Genomic DNA, 16,562 nt, shown 5'->3' on the forward strand with positions numbered 1-16,562 from the left:
ACCTTTCCCTGGGGGCTTGTGGGGCAGGTCTCATCACTCTGCAGTTGCCCTGGGATCAGCCTCGAAGTGAACCATCTTCCCAGCCAGATCCCTGGGAGGCGTTGGCTCGGTGACAGCCACTTGATGAAAATATCTCTGCTCAGTGCTGAGAACTTGGTCTCGGTAATTGACTTGTATAATGTCCAAAGACTGTGCATATAACCAGCCCAAAGTGATGCATCATCTTTAGCAAAAAGATTTATCATGGAATCTGTAGCAGCTTCCCATTCGTCTGGAACAGAAATAGGAACAACTCTCTTTGCCAGGAGTCATCTTTTGTCTTCAAAGCAAATTCCTCCAGGAGGCTTCTTGGGCCCAGGCTGAGGCCTGTGGCCAACTTCCTGGCCCAGGTCCCAGGGTCCTGCTGTCTCCATCCCAAGAATCTCAGCCACAGGCATCAGGGAGCGAGAGAGAAAGTGGAACACTGGGTTTAGGAGCCCTGAGTTCTAGAACTGACTCTACCTTCAACTGGCTTGGTACCTGGGCAAGTCACTTAACATCCTCAGGCTTTTTACTTCCCCATCTGCCAAATGGAAGCTGTGATTCCCGCTTCAACTATCTCCCAGCACAAACGGAAGAGGAATCATCCATCCCCTACCTCGCAGAGACGCTACATGGAATCATGGTTCAGAGCCCCGGCTTTGAGGTCGGATGGATCTGGGTCAAATCCCAGCTCTGCAGCTTGGTTATGTCACCGGGCAAGTTTCTCACCCTCTTGAAGCTTTGGTTTTATAAAATGGAGATGCTAAGAGTATCTTCTTTGTGGTGGTGGTATCAGGAAGAAAATGAAAAGATGCACAGGAGCCCTTAGAACGGGGCTGGTGCTGGTAAGCCCTCCAGTCCCAGCCCACGCTCCTGCCGCAAAGCCAGCCTCCTGCGGAAAGCAGGGCGCGGGAGGGGGGACCCTCGCCGTTTGGGGATGGGCCCCCCGCTGCATGTCATATCATCTAGCTGAACTGCTCACAACGCTAGGTGAGGAAACAGGTGCAGAGGTTAAGGACTTACACAAGGTCACCCCCAACTAGTCAGTGGCAAAGGTGAGCTTTATGCCCATTTCCCCCTAACTCCAGGAGCTGCCTTTTTTTGTTGTTTTTTTCTGCCACACCATGCTGGCTTCTATTATAGTGGGAGAGCGTGAAGATGGTCAAGTAAGAGTAAGTTCCAAGTGGAAGCGGTGGAACTAGACAGGCTTGAGTTTATCTTCCGTCTTTGTAACCTATTAGCTGTGTGGCCATGGCCCAGTCACTTACCCTCTCTGTCTCACTACGGTAGGTTCTTAGCATGGTAAGCGGTGTTCCATAGCAAGAGTTCCTGTTATTGCTGCTGAAAGCAGGGTGTGCTGTGTGCTGGGGGACAACACTGTGGGACTGTGGCCAGCAATGGTGCTGGCAAAATCTCCCCAGGGGGCAGCCTGTCTGCAGGAGGCGACCGGGCAAGCCAGCAGGGAGGCGTGCCATTGCAATGGGGCTTTGAAGGACAGAGAGGCTTCCGATGAGTGGAGCCACATGAGGGGAACTTCTAGGCAGAAGGGTTGGTGCCCAGGATGGTGCTAGCTGGTGGGAAGGCTCAGGAGAATCTTGGAGTGAGAGAGCCCAAAGCCGGGAACCCACGGGGAAGGACCCCCACTCGCACGCCCACCATGCAGAGCCAACTGCCTTCTACGGTCACTTTCTGCGTGCCAGGGGCTGTGTCCTCCTTATGTCTAGTTTCCCCGACTGTTCTTCTAAGTAGGGGTCATTATCCCCACCACGGAGGCCCAGAGAGTCTGCCTAAGCCCCCAAAGGCGCACAGGTGAGCCACAGGGCCGGCACGCCGAAACAGGTCTGTGGGCAGAGCCCACTCTGTCTGCACCGTGGGCTGAACACCACCGGCACTGAATGAGTATGAGCTTTGCTTACACTCAGCGCCCCTGCTGCGAGCCGGGAGAGGGGGTCCTGGTGGGGCCCGGTCTCTGGACTCCAGCAGCTGGTACTCCTGGTGAAGTAAACACACCCAGCGTGGGTGCTCAGCCGGGTGGGAAGCCCAGAGGAGGCATCTGTACCTGGGGCCGCACGGCCTCCTCCTCAGAGTGGCCGCTCTTAGCCTTGGAGGTCAGGGATGGGCGCTCCATCCACTCTCAGGCTCTCAGTCCGTGAGGGGGGCGGGGCAGGTGAGTGCTCTGTCCTCAGCTCCGTGGAGACCTGGAATGAAGAATCAGGGAGAGTGAGCCAGCCTGAGGCCCCTCGGCTGCTACCAGCCTCCCCCACAGTGGGTTTGAACCTTGGTGGGGCCCACTGGACATCTGTCCCAAGACCACGTGGTGACAGAGCCCACGGCTGATGTCTGCTCTCACTGTCTGTCTCCTTCAGGAATATTTCGGTATTTGTCTTCTCTGAATCTGTTTCCTCCTGGACCCCCCACTGCTGCCTGGTGAGCCCATGTGACTGAATCATGTGAATCGGCCCTGTGGGCGCCTGTGTCTTCTCCCAGGATCTGGCCAGCGTTTCCTCCTCGGCCCACCTCAGGCCCACTGTCCCCCACCCTGCGCATTCAGCTCCTGTCCCACCTCCCAGCATCCCGTGAGAACGCTCCTCCCATCCACCTGCCAGGCTATGTCCTCCTCCCCACCTCCTCCTGGAAGCCTTCCCTAACCTCTGTGGCCTGACCTGCTTCCGCACCTGAGAATGTCCCCAAACACAGCTGTCTGTTAACAGGATTCTCTTCTGTTTGCTTACCCATATGTACCTAAGCTTGGGAGTTCTGCAGGGGCAAGGAGCGGCCTTTCTCCAACTCTTCACCTCGTCCCCAGCACCAAGCAAGGAAGGGTGCAGGACATGGTGATGTCTGAGGGATTCAACTGGACGGGGGCAGATCTGGGACATGCCCCTCAAAAAAAGATTTCCGTAGATTACTGCGGATGACATCTGGCTTTACTTGACGCTGCAGGAATTTTCATGATTTATTAGCCACTCTCTCTACATTTATCAGCCATGGTGCTGGGGCCGAGCCTTGGCACAGACTGAGTGAGCTCTGTTTTCACCCCTCTTGGAAGAACTATCTCAGCCAGGTGGGATAACCTGGGAGCAAAGATACCTCCAGTCCCGCTCACCCGAGTCACACTTCTGTCTCTGTGGCCCGCTGCAGCCCCCCGGCCCAGAGCTGAGCCCCAGTTAGGTGGCAAGGAGCCTGTTACTGACACCCACCCTACTCTTCCCCTGGTTTAGCAGCTGACTCCCTGTGTGACCTTGGACAAGTCACTTCGCTTTTCTGGGCCTGGTTTTCTTCCTCTGACAACAAGGGTGGTGGCCTAGAGGATCATTAAGGTGACTTCCAGCTCTGAACCTTTGCTTCTCGGACTCAAAGGCAAGGATGTCTATTGCTTCTCGAATAAAAATGTTTCACCCCTGACAGCCAGCCTGGGGAGATCAATAATTCTGTTGGAGCACCCTTGCAGGAAGGCTAGAGCTTTGCAAGTCTCCCCCAAGACTGGCCACTTTATCTTTATTCGTTGTTCATCCCCTTTCTCCCTCTCCTTGGTCCTCCCTCCAGCCCCCCTTTGCCACCCCACCCCCAGTCCAGGATGCGGCAACCTGCCATGAATGAAGAGTGGCTGGTCACATGGCCTGGTAACCATGGTGACGGATCCCCGCAGCCGGTAGGCATCAAAGTCACATGAGAACCCCGGAAAACTGGCTGAGGTATTTATAGAAGCAGGCTGGTGCTTTTATGGAAATGGGTCTATATTTGACTCTGGTACTGCAAGCTGCGTGCTGGCCCTGGCGCGAGGCAGGTTGTGCACCTGATTCTCCCTCCCCACGCCTGTGGGGCAAACAGCCCCCTCCTTTCCTAGGTCTCCCGGCACATTCCCCTCCTCACCCCACTCCCAGAGGCCGCTGCTCCTGCTACAGCTGAGTCCCCCAGCCCCTTCCCACGTCCTGCAGACAGTGCTTCTTCCCGGGCTGAGAGTTTGAGGCCCCAGGACGCAGACATGTGGGCGATTTGGGGTATCTTCCTTCACTGTCCCATCCCCCCCCCAAACAAGAGGAGTGTCCTGGCTGCTCTCAGTAAATATTAGAAGAATTTTGAGGTAGTCCGTCAAACAGAGGCAGTACCTTTGCAAGGACCCAACTTCAAAGCTTCAGCCGCCCAGCCCTCCATGGGTGTTAGAGCCATGTTCCAGAAAAGCCAAGTTCATTATTGGAACTATTCTTTATTGCCCACTCACTGGACATATGTTATCTCATTTAATCCTCGCACGCCCTATACCATGCGTACTGCTGTTATCCCCGTCTTACGGGTGAGGACGAGGAGCTGCGAGTCAGGATGAGAACCTGGATCTGATCCCACAGTCGGTGTTCTTCCCACCGTGCCCTGCTGCGCAGAGCAGCTGCATGTCCCCGAGCGCAGGGGACAGGAGGGGAGGCGGGGGTCCAGGAGAGAGTAGTGGAAAGGGACAGTCTAGAGGAGCAAGGAGAAATGCATTTTTGTTATTTTAATGAACAGGAAATACATGCCCATGGTCAAAGAAAAATTAAAACAGACTAAGTCCAATACCAAGTTTCCCTTCCAAGGTCCTCCAACCTCCAAGCCCCCTCCATAGAGGAAGAAACCGTGGCCACCTTCAGGTATCCCCTTCCTAGAGATCTCATATGCGTATAGAAGCAGATATGGGTAGACCAGATATACATGGTACCGACATAAGGTCTAAAATTCAAAAGGTGTGTGATGAAAAGTGCATCTTTTCTTCCTTGCTTGCCCGTAGCCATGCAGTTCCTCACCCTAGAGGTGAGCACGATTATCAGTTTCTTACGTATCATTCCAGAAATATTTCAGCCTCTCCAAGGATGGGCACCATACACAAATCGTCCCACCCTCTCCGCACTATTCTGCATCTTTTTTCAGTTAACAATGCGTTTTGGAGACATTTCCCAATCAGAACGTGTAGAGCAGATTTGTTCATTTTAATGGCTGCAAAGAATTTCAATGTGTGGAGGTACCATAAATTGTTTAAACATTTCCTTGTTGATAGACATCTAAATTGTTTCCTTTTTTTTCTTTCTTTCTTTTTTTTTTTTTACAAACACTGCTGCAAGGAGTATTTTTAAACCAATGTCTTTAAACAAACTCATGTTCAGAACGAGTATGTGCCCTCATAATTTTGGTAGATGTGGTTTAATTGGCAATGGGTATGTGCCTTTGTAACTTTGATAAATAATGGTCTCATTATCCTTCTCAGAGATCGTACAATTTAAATCACCTCCAATTAGCAACTTGTTACCAACCTTTTTAAAAATTTTTATTGGCTGACATAATAGGTAAAAAATCATCTCTCATTATTTTTCAATTTGCCATTTCTCCTATTATGAATGAGATGGGACATCTTTTTATACATGTAAGAGCCACTTGTATTTAATTTTCCACAAACTTTCTATTTATGTCCTTTTTGCTCTCTTTTTTTTTTAACTGATTTTTTAAGGAACTCTATATATTAAAGAGATACCTCTCCCTCCTTTTAAGCAGTCATTTAATAGATATTTCTAAACACCTACTATAGGGCAGGACTGTCCTAAGTGCTGGGGATACAGTGCTGGTCTAGTTGGGGAGCAGACAAGCAAATGGACAGAAAAGTGAGTCAAATGTCAGATGGTGATAAGTGATTTGGGGAACAATGAAGCAGGAGGAGGTAAAAGGGAGCCAGTGATTATATCATATTTAGAAAGGTCTTCCCCACCTAATATCAGAATAAGTTTTCTTTTGGTATTTTTATGGTTTCGTTAAAAAAAATTAGACTTTTCTGAGCCTCCTGGGTGGCTCAGTCGTTAAGCATCTGCCTTTGGCTCAGGGCGTGATCCCGGGGTCCTGGGATCGAGCCCCGCATTGGGCTCCCTGCTCTGCTGGGAGGCTGCTTCTTCCTCTCCCATTCCCCTGCTTGTGTTCCTTCTCTCGCTGGCTGTCTCTCTCTGTCAAATAAATAAATAAAATCTTGAGACTTTTCAAAGGACAAACTCCTGACTTTGATGATCCTCTCCACTGTATGTTTACTTTCCTATTTCATTAATTTCTGCATCGTCTTTATCATTTTTTCCCTTCTGTTCCCTTTGAGTCTATTTTCCTAAGTTCTTGATATGGTTGCTTGATTTATTGATTTGCAATCTCCTTTTCTAATACATCTATTTAAGGCTATAAATATACCTCAAAGTACTGTGTTGGATGCATTCCTATGGCTTTTCAAAATTTTACATTTATTAAACCTGATTCATGTACAATTTGGTGTAAGGAGTAAGGAAAGCATTCAAATTTACTTCTTTTCGGGTGACCAAACCAATACCATTTATTAAAAATCCATCTTTCCCCAGGGCATCTAGGTGGCTCAGTTGGTTAAGCATCTGACCCTTGGTTTTGGCTCAGGTCATGATCTCAGAGTCATGATCTCAGGACCGTGAGATTGAATCCAGTGTCAGGCTCCAGGCTCTGTGGGGAGTCTGCTTGAGATTCTCTCTCCCTCTGCATTTTCTCTCAAATAAATAAAATCTTAGGGGCGCCTGGGTGGCTCAGTCGTTAAGCGTCTGCCTTCAGCTCAGGGCATGATCCTGGCGTTCTGGGATCGAGCCCCACATCAGGCTCCTCTGCTGGGAGCCTGCTTCTCCCTATCCCACTCCCCCTGCTTGTGTTCCCTCTCTCACTGCCTGTCTCTCTCTCTCTGTCAAATAAATAAATAAAACCTTCAAAAAAAATAAAATAAAATCTTAAAAAAAATCCATCTTTCCCCTCTTCACTTGAAAAAATATAATCTTTATCATAATCTAAATGACCAAGTCTGAGTTTATTTTTGGACTCTGTGTTCTGCCTCATGTATGTCTCATACTAGGACCACATGAATTTAAACTTGTAGCTTTACAATATGCTTTCTCACCTAAGGGGTTAATAGCCTACACCACAAAAATCCCTTCTCATAATTCCCCTGGCTATTCCTGCTGGTTTCTTTTTACACGTGAACCTTCGAATTGGCTCATCTAGCTAAAAACAGAAAAAAAATCCTTTGCAATTTTTATTGAGGTCATTTTAAAGCTACAGATTAATTTAGAGAGAATTATCATGTTTATTATGTTTTGTCTTCCCTTTCTTTTCTTCTGTCCAAACGTGTTTTTGTTTGTTTGTTTGGATCTCTCAGTGACATTTGGAAGCTTTCTTCATGCAGATTCGCTATTTATCTTTTAAAGCTTATTTCTAAGTATTTTTCTTTTTTTGGTGTTGCTATTGTAATGGAAGCATTTCTAGTATCTTCTTACTTATTGTTGTATATCTGAAGGTTATAGATATCTCACATGATAATTTTGCATCCAATCGTATTACTGAACTATACTGTTTAAGTTTCTCAGTTGCAAATTATTTTTTTAAATGAAACTTCCGGCCTTTAAGGGGATAATGCACATTATATTTTAAAACTCAGGGTAAATGGCATTTTAATGATTCAATGAGTTAGTAAGTGTAAGATGATGCTTACAGTAGTGTTTTATGAGCTACTGCTAATAGCAACAGTGATAATACTGCCTTGATTTATCTCTTTAATCTTCACAAGGACCTTGTGAGACAAGAGAACCAAATATTATTTCCATTTTCCAGATAAAGAATATGAAGTTCAAAGATATCAAGTGATCGTCAAAGATCGCTTGGCCAGGCCGGTTCAGAACCTGGATTTATCTGACTGTGTATATCACACTGCCTCGGAGAAAGAGGACAAGGCGAGTCCTTGTGTAAAGCGAAGAGAACTTCAGAATCTCTCATCGCAAAGGTCTGTTTTGATCTGTACTCTGGATGCTCATGCAGGGCTGTGTTTAGTCCGGGCACCCCATCCTGCTTGATAAGGACTCTGTGGGGTCCAATTCTTCCGGGCAGTGTTGCGGTTCCAGTAAAGCAGAAGATTGGAGTGGCCTTGGGGTTGGGGCCTGGCCTGCATTTGTGGGTGCTTCCTGTTCCTGCAGAGGGCTGTCCATTCCTCTCCTCCAACCCGTGCTTGACGGTCTCACATCGACAGAGATGAGGACCCAAGTGGTTCAGCGGCTTGCCTGAGTCCCAGTGGAGGAAGGTGAGGTGTGCGGGGGTGGGGGGCAGGAAAGAATTGAGAGGCCCCTCCCTGGTTTTCTGGGGCCTCTGATCTCTCTCTGCCTCTCGCTTTCCTCACATTCCTCCCCACTTCTGCCCCACCTTCCCCAACCTGCTCACCACTGGGGTTCTCTCAGACCCTGAAGTGAGGCTTCTTCTTTATAGACTGAGGAGGGCATGAAGAGACTCTCTAGAAGTTGCTGGGAGGTAGAACCCGGGAATGGAAATGGGGGGTCTCCTCTCAGGGGGCAAGGATAATTCGGAAGGGGTCTGGTTTGCCAGCTCCCATTTAGGTCTAGCTAGGAAGTCATACCCATACTGTCACTGCCGTGCTCTAAAACTTTCAATGGCTCCCTATTACCTTTCAACCGAAGTAGAGGTTTCCAGCCGAACACATCAGGCTTCCACATTACAGAATCCAACTCGCCTTCTGGCTTCATCTCTCATTTGTTCCCTAAGCCACAGCCTCTAAAAGGCCCGGCTGGATCCAGACCGAGGTCTGTGGGGTTGGGGACATGGTGGGACCCTTCACAAGCTCGTCCCTGCTTTCTCACTGTTTCTCTAAAGTGGTCCTCAAGCTCCAGTGAGGAAGCTAGATGGACTTGTGACATGCATGCCATCATCGGAAAATGACAATTCTATTCATGTAGCCCAAGCTGCATTTAGCTGCTTCAGCGGCCATTTCCCATTGTTGCTTCCTACTCACAGCGTGAAATATACAAAAACTCCAGTTACTTTCCACATAAACTGATGGAACCAAGAATGATGAATTTGGAGAAACAGGAAACAAACGTAAAAGGGAATGAACTTATTTCTGTTGTTGCAACAAAGATTGTTGCTTGAATTATTATATATATAATTATATATATAATTGAATTATTATATATATATATACATACATATATGCTACTTGTACGTGAGAGGATCCTGTTCCTTCTTCCAGGAAACCTGATGCTCAGAGCAAAAGCTGAGCTGAACACAAACCCCGAGGTGCTAACAAAGTCCTTCAGGAAAGTTTGCTTTCTCTTATACGTGGATGAAATCCATCATTGTCTTCTCACCACTGGGGCCGATTTTGGGCTTTTGTTAGGCCCTGGCCCATACAGAGGAAAGTTGTTTAGCTTCTTAACGCCGCCTCCCATGTTGTCTTTGGTGTAAGCCCTGCCTGGGAATTCAGCTGTGAGCTGACTGAGTTTAGCACAGGGCCAGATACAGAGGCGCTCTGCCCAGATACGATTTCCACAGATTTGCAAAGCGACCCACAGCGGCAGGTGGGCTGGGAGCAGTAGGAAGGGCTGCTACCAGCCCTGCGAGCCCCTCTCCCCCACAAGTTGCACCAGATGGGCCAGGCAAGGGGGCGGCCGCCTGCTGTCGCCTGCTGTATGCTGACTCTGCCAGCAATGATGTCCCTGCCCCGCTCACGTTCCCACTGCTCCCTCCTTTACATGCGGCTCAAGTTTGGACAGGTGACCTTCCGGACTGCTGGGATGGCTGGCGGGGCTTCTTCCCTGGGCTCAGATCTGTTCCATCTCCACAGGGCCCCAGGACCGAGGGCTCTGGCTGGAAGCACCTCCTTCCAAGCTTGTGGCCCAGCTCTTTACTATGTCGTTGTCACCGTCACCATCGTCATTGTCACCATGATCTCTACAGTGGACCCTTAGAGTCCTCACTCTGGGCCTGCTGCTGGTATAAATGTGTTCCTTTTAATGCTCAACATCCTGTGGGGAGGGAGCTGTTCTTTTATTTATTTGTTTGTTTGTTTATTTATTTATTTATTTTTAAGATTTTATTTATTATAGAGAGTGAGCAGGGGGAGGGGCAAGGGAGGGAGAGGGAGAAGCAGATTCCCTGCTGCGCAGGGAGCCCTTTGCGGGGCTGGATCCCAGGACCCTGAGATCATGACCTGAGCTGAAGGCAGACACCTGATCAATGTCAGTCCACCCAGGAGCCCGGGAAAGTGGTATTCTTATCCCCATTTCGCAGGTGGGGACACTAGGTCCCAAGAGGTCCCACACTAGGGACAGGAGGGTGAAAGTGTGAGCTCTGGCACTGGTCTGCAGGGCCCGAGTTTCCCACACACTCCCTGTGCTACTGCCCTGCACTGCTCTGCATCCCTGCCGCTGAGAGCCGAGACTCACTTTCTTGCCCATTTTCTTTTTTTTTTTTTTAAAGATTTTATTTATTTATTCGACAGAGATAAAGACAGCCAGCGAGGGAGGGAACACAAGCAGGTGGAGTGGGAGAGGAAGAAGCAGGCTCCCAGTGGAGGAGCCTGATGTCGGGCTCGATCCCATAACGCCGGGATCACGACCCGAGCCGAAGGCAGATGCTTAACCGCTGTGCCACCCAGGCGCCCCTCTTGCCCATTTTCTAACTCAAGATGGCAAATGTGTGTCATTTCTTCTGCGGACCCCAACTGACTGGTGAGCTGATGAAGCTTGCAGGGTCTCATTGGAAAAACAAAGTACAATTGTTTAGGGTTGGCAGCCCCAGGCAAGGGAAAGGAAGTAAGGAGGAAGTGCCCTGAGTGGGGGTAGCCCAGGGGAAGGTCAGAGCTCCTGTTCTAGGTCCCAGTTTCCATTTCCCCCAGGGAGTTAACACTGGCACTTCCCTCTTCATTCGGGTGAAATCCCACAGACCCACAAGGATTGGCTTTATCCTCAGAAGCCGTCATGGGATAGTCATCCTTAAGGAACAGCAACAGGCGTAGCATTTATTCTAAGGACACGCTTACACAGTACTAGTGACGGTTGGGACTTTCGCATCCGCTATATTCTACGTTTTGAACACTACCTGGGTGAGGCTTGCTGCTCCCCTTTGCTGATCTAACGCAGTGACTCGGGGAGGACGGGATTTCTGGCATGGCTATGGAAAAAGGCCCCTTTACTGCTTCTAAGTTAGGGGTGAGAGAGGTCTCCAAGGTGTGAAAGTAGCACGTGGTCACTGACCTTCTTGCTGCTTTCCATCCTGATTCAACAACCACATCGCTGTTTTGGTTATTGCTGTGGAACAAAGCACCCTAAAACGTAGTAGCTTCAGGCAATAATTACTTGTCTCTATCTCATGGTTTCTGCGGGCCAGGCATTGGGAAGGACTCCGCCAGGCAGTTTGTCTCTGCTTGGTGCACTGTCCGCTTGGGGGCTTGAGTGGGTGGGAGGAGCTGCTTCCGTGGCTGGTGGGGGTGGGGGGGCTGCCGNCCGTAGGTCAGGGGCTCCGCCCACGCTGGGGGGCCGGGGGCCTCTTCTCCATGTGGGCGTCTCCACGGGCTCCACAGAATAGTAGTCAGGTTCTAAGAGCAAGCATCCTGAGAGAGAATGGAAGCCACCCTTTTCTTATGGCCTGGGTCCAGAAACATACACAACGTCCCTCCCTTGTTAAGGCATCGCAGATCCCAGATTCAAAGAGAGGAGACACAGGCATCACTTCTTGAAGAAAGCATGGTCAAAGAATGTTGGGGCCATTTTAAGAAACATCCACACTGGAAAAACTGATAATTGTGTCATCAGAACAAAGGAGAGATTATAGCTTAGCATCTGTGTGTTTAAGATACTCAGAAACACAAACAGTTTAAGTGAATTGCAATTTGGGCCTTTTCCCTGTGTCCTGGAAAAAGCCACGGCCAACACTTCCTCCTACATCTTACTACTTAATGGTTCTGGGCATAGCGTTTCTTGGATTCACGTAGAGAGAAATAAAAATTAAGAGCATTACTTTAGTGTCTTTCTTTACAGGAAGACAGGCTTGTATAGAAGAGGAAGAGCTAGGGAGGGGAGCTTAACCAATAAATGTGTCTTCTCTTCCAAGCAGGACCAATATTGAGAAGAATGGATTAGGTCATTGTGTTGGACCCGCCATATATGATAGGGCTGCCCAGCCTGTAAGCTTTGACTGAGCACCTATTATGTGTAAGTCCTGTGTTGGGTGGGGTGGGATGGGGAGGGATGCAAGGCATGGAGAGATGAAGAGGAAGAGGTCCCTGCCCCATAGGCAGCCACACTCTAATCTGAGAGGAGAGGCATAGACATGTGAAGGGGGACCTCCATTATAAGGCCCTAAATATCAAGATTGAGAGCAAGGACGTTGGAGTTGGGATGGACTTCACTGTATGACTTGGATACCAAGCCTGAGTTCCTCTAGAGTAAGCTGGGGATATTAATAGTCTTACCTAGTAATATACCATACTTTAAATATCTTTCTATAGGCCTGGCAAGGAAGAATCAGTTCTCTAGATGTTCAGAGGGGAGATGGCCACTGAGAGCTGGAGGGTGCAGGAAGACTTCCTGGTGGAAGCTTTCCTTCCCCTCTCCGTGTCAGGGCCTTCAATCAGGGGTACCTTCCGGGCTTCGTCTTCTTTTACTTCACTCCAAATGTTGACACTGTGGACTGCCTTTTCCTTCTGGAAGTGTTTCTTCTGTGATAGACATTGTCCTCTCACCTCTTGACTCGTCCTCTCTGTCTTCTCTCCTGACCTCTCTTGCTCCTCCTGCCCTGCAGAAGCAGGCACAGCCCCCAAATTCTGTCCTCTTGACTGTCTTCTACATATTTCCTCTGGAGGGCCGTCTTTCCCCTCCACTTCAGGACCCCCTTTCGGCTCATGATTTCCAAGTCTATGTCTCCAGCCCTCTCTCCTGGACTTTACACCCATATTTCTAACCACACTTTATCTATTCTTTCAGCAAATCCCTACAGACTGTCCACCCTGTGGCAAAGATGGACGTGATCTCTGCCCTCATGGAGCTTACCTATCAGCCAGGGAGACCATCACTCAGCAGCCAGTCACACTATCAGGCATCCAATTATAATCATGCAACGGGCTAGAAGGGGAAGACATGTCTGCCTGGGAGGTTGATCGAATTCTTCTCCATGGTCAGGAAAGGTGTGAAGAATTAGGGTTTGAGGTGAACTGGGTGGGTGAGCAGGGAGTGAGGGAAGAGGAGAAGGGGACTGAGAGGCTCGTTGGCAGAGAGGGGACATGGCTGAAGTCCAAGTCAGGAAGGAGTGGACGCATAGGGGAGCCAAGAGAAGGTTGGAGCAGGCAGTGGGCTGTAGGGAAGGCCATGGGGGAGGGTGTGAAACAAGGCTAGGGCTGAGAGAGGGCCTGGAAGGACGTGTTGAAGATGTGGGCCAAACTGTACAAGCTTGAGAAGGGTGTGATCATATCTAGACCTCTAAAAGATTGTGCTGTTGCTGTGTGGAGAAAGGGGGCGAGACTAGAGTTAGAATCAGGAGGTGATGGTGAGGGTCCAAGTGAGCGATTATTCTGGTCTGGACTCGGGTCATGGCAGCAGACTGAAAGAGAAGTGGCCAGATTCTAGAGGTGCTTAGAAGACGAAATCTCTAGGATTTAGTGGCAGATTTCACAACAGAGTGAGAAAGAGGAGGTCTCACTGGCTCAGCTGACTGGCTCAGCTATTCATGGAGCCTGGAAGGACTGGAGGAGGAGCATGAAGTGAACTATGGAATGTTTACAGGGTAGAACTTTGAATGTTGAATGTTATTTATTGCACATCTGTGTTGGGGGTGATTCCAAGGAAGTCAAGTGGAAAGGTGGAATAGGAGGTTGAGTATATGGAGCTCAGAGGATGTCTGGAATGGAGATGTAAATGTGGGAGTCAGTGGTCTGGGAGACGGTCTAGGAGAGGGGTACAGAGGGTTAAAAGGCTAGGGCTCTGGGAGGTCCAGCATTTAAAGGTCAGCTGGGGAAACTGAGGGGTGGCCAGAGGGGTAGGAGGAAAACCAGGGTATGTGGAGCCCTGGAAAGAGAGTGCTAGAAGGAAGGAGAGGACAGCCAAGATAAGTATCACAGAGAGGTCAGGGAGATGAGGACTTGGAGACTGTTCCATGGATTTAGTGACATAGCTGTTCCTTGTGACCTTAGCGAGAGAAAGCCATCTAGGCAGCATGATGGACAGAGGTGAGTTGAGGAGTGAATGGGGAGTGAGGGAATGGAAGCAGGGCATGTGGAAGAAAATGAGAAGGTAGGGATGGGAGCTTTAGTGACTTTGTAAAAGGAAAATAGCTGCTAAGAAGGATCCAGTAGAACGGGAAATGTTGAGAAGATGACAAGATGGGAGAGAAGGAATAACTCACAGTGATTGAGGTTCTTAAGAAGGGTGGGTCCAGGGGACCCAGTGGATGGGTGGGGGCTGATCTCAGGGAGCAGGAGAGACTCTCCCCTGCTGTATCTGGAAGGAGGAGGGGAGGGCAGATGGGGGCAGGTCTGCATCCATCACTGGAAAACCAAGGGGGCTTCTGGCCAAAGTAAGGCAGGGACCTTGCAGTGGAGTGGGGGAACAGCAGGGTGGGTATTTAGGAGAGTGGAGAAGGCTGGAGAGGCCTTCAGCAAAGTGGAGAAGTAAGTTGACCAAAGAATCCTAGGAAGGTTTTTTGTGCCACATGGGAGCCCACTTGAGGTTGAAAAGCAGAGGGACACCTGTGTGCTCCACAGCATTTTTCTCTAGAGAACTTGGCATAGAGAAACCAACTTTTGAGTTCATTCAAGGTTGGGGCTTTACTAGGTTGATGAGAAGGCAGGCAAAGAGGCAATGGACATCTTCAAGTTACCGTCTTGATATCCCATGGACATTTCATTTCCCAAATCCATCATCTCATTACCTTCCTCCCTACTGCTCCTCAAATCTTTTCCTCTTTTGAGATTCCCTATCCTGGTTAATAATAATACAATCATCTAATAATACCACTACTAACAGTCATTTATTAAGCACACATATCAGATGTAATACCAGATATTTAAAAAAATCATCTCATCTCATCATCATAACAAACTTATGGGGCATGTATTATTCATTTGACAGATGTGGGAACTGAGGCTCAGAGATGTGATATCACTTGTTCAGGGATTCTAGTAAGTGGCAGTCAGGATGAAAGAAAACAGGTCTGTAAGGTCCAAAGTCCTATCCTTTCCCATCAGCACACCAGCTGCCCCTGAGTTCCCTTGCCCTAAAACCACCTATCTCTGACCCCATCCTCCTTCTCCCTCCCCCACCAGGTCTGGTGTCACATTCTGTTTGTTCACCTCTGGCACGTCTCCTGGGTCACTTGCTACTTCCTGCCATGCCCCTTCACCCCACTCGGTGTTGCTGGTTGGGTCCACTTGAATGTAAGCTCCATGAAGATAGGTTTCATTATCTGTTCTGTTCTCTGCTGTATCATCAGGGCCTAGAACAGCACCAGGCAAACATTAGCTAACACTCAGTAGCTATTGAGTGAAAAGATAGATATCCATTGGGAGGTAATTCTCCATGGGAGGCTCACATTTCTGCAAGTCTTGTGGGCAGAGGCACTGATGGCTTTTTGCTCCAGACTATCTTTTCAAGGATATTTGCATAACGAACAGCTTTGGAAGATACAGTCTCCCTCAATGGAGGATGGGCTTGTTTGCTGTCTAAGATAATAATGTCTCCCCCTCCAGGGCAAAGGTTGACGGGTTTGCTTGCAGCCCATTATAAAGGATTGGGATTTCTAAACTAAGAATTCCTCCGGGAGTGCAGCATCACCGGGACCCAGCCCTTCCCATGGGACTTGGAGATCAAGGGAAACTGATTTGAAAGTGAAGCTCCTGCTTCCTGTTGCACCACGGGTAATGAAGTCCTTTGTCTCTGACCCCAGAGTCTCACGTCTTCTGCCAGCATCCACGAGACCGTGGCAGGCTCAGTCGTTAGACTCCAAGGGTAAAATCTCAGAACCTTCAGAGTTTGTGGCAATGGTCCTATTGCCTGTCAGTGGGACAACTGAGAAATAGCCTGCACCCCTCCTGCCCCCCCAAATACTGTCTCTAATGCCAAGGTCCCCTAGAGCAGAGAGAATTCATCCCAGACCCCCCATACAGCCAGCCCTCCAAGGCTGGGAAGGATGACTCCCACCTCCCTAACTTCACCCCTATTGCCCCACCCCTCCAGCTGGGGCAGTCACCCCCCTGCACACCTTCCCCACTCTCTGGTATCTTTGTCCTTGTCATGCTCTCCCCTCCACAAGGGCCAACCTTCCCCCTTTCTGTCTGTTGAAGTCCTGTCTACCCCTTGAGGCTAGGATCCCAACTTGCTTCCTCAAGGCCTGCCCAGAGCCCAGTCAGAATTTTCCTCTCCCTTCATTGTCCCCTACTTTCCCGGTCTTGTAGGGTTCCCTAGTCCTTTGGCCTGGTATTGTGGCTATCTAGGTAAACCCCCTCTGCCTGTCCCAGAGGTTCGGCCGGCAGTTCGGTGATCTTCTAAACCCTGGCTGCCCGCAGCATACAGGAGAAGCTCAACAGAGAAGTACTGTATTGATGTTGAACTGCACAGGTAATGGTTTTTCAGGATGATAGGATAGGAAGGACGGTGGAGTGGAAAAGGAATTGCAAGTAGGGGAAGAATGAGCGAAGGCAGGGAGGGGAAGTGGCCAGGGGAGGGGAGTAAGCCCTTTGGCTAGAGCTGAGATCTTTT

Source organism: Ailuropoda melanoleuca, chromosome 2, assembly GCF_002007445.2.
Source record: "Ailuropoda melanoleuca isolate Jingjing chromosome 2, ASM200744v2, whole genome shotgun sequence".
Classification (NCBI taxonomy): Eukaryota; Metazoa; Chordata; class Mammalia; order Carnivora; family Ursidae; genus Ailuropoda; species Ailuropoda melanoleuca.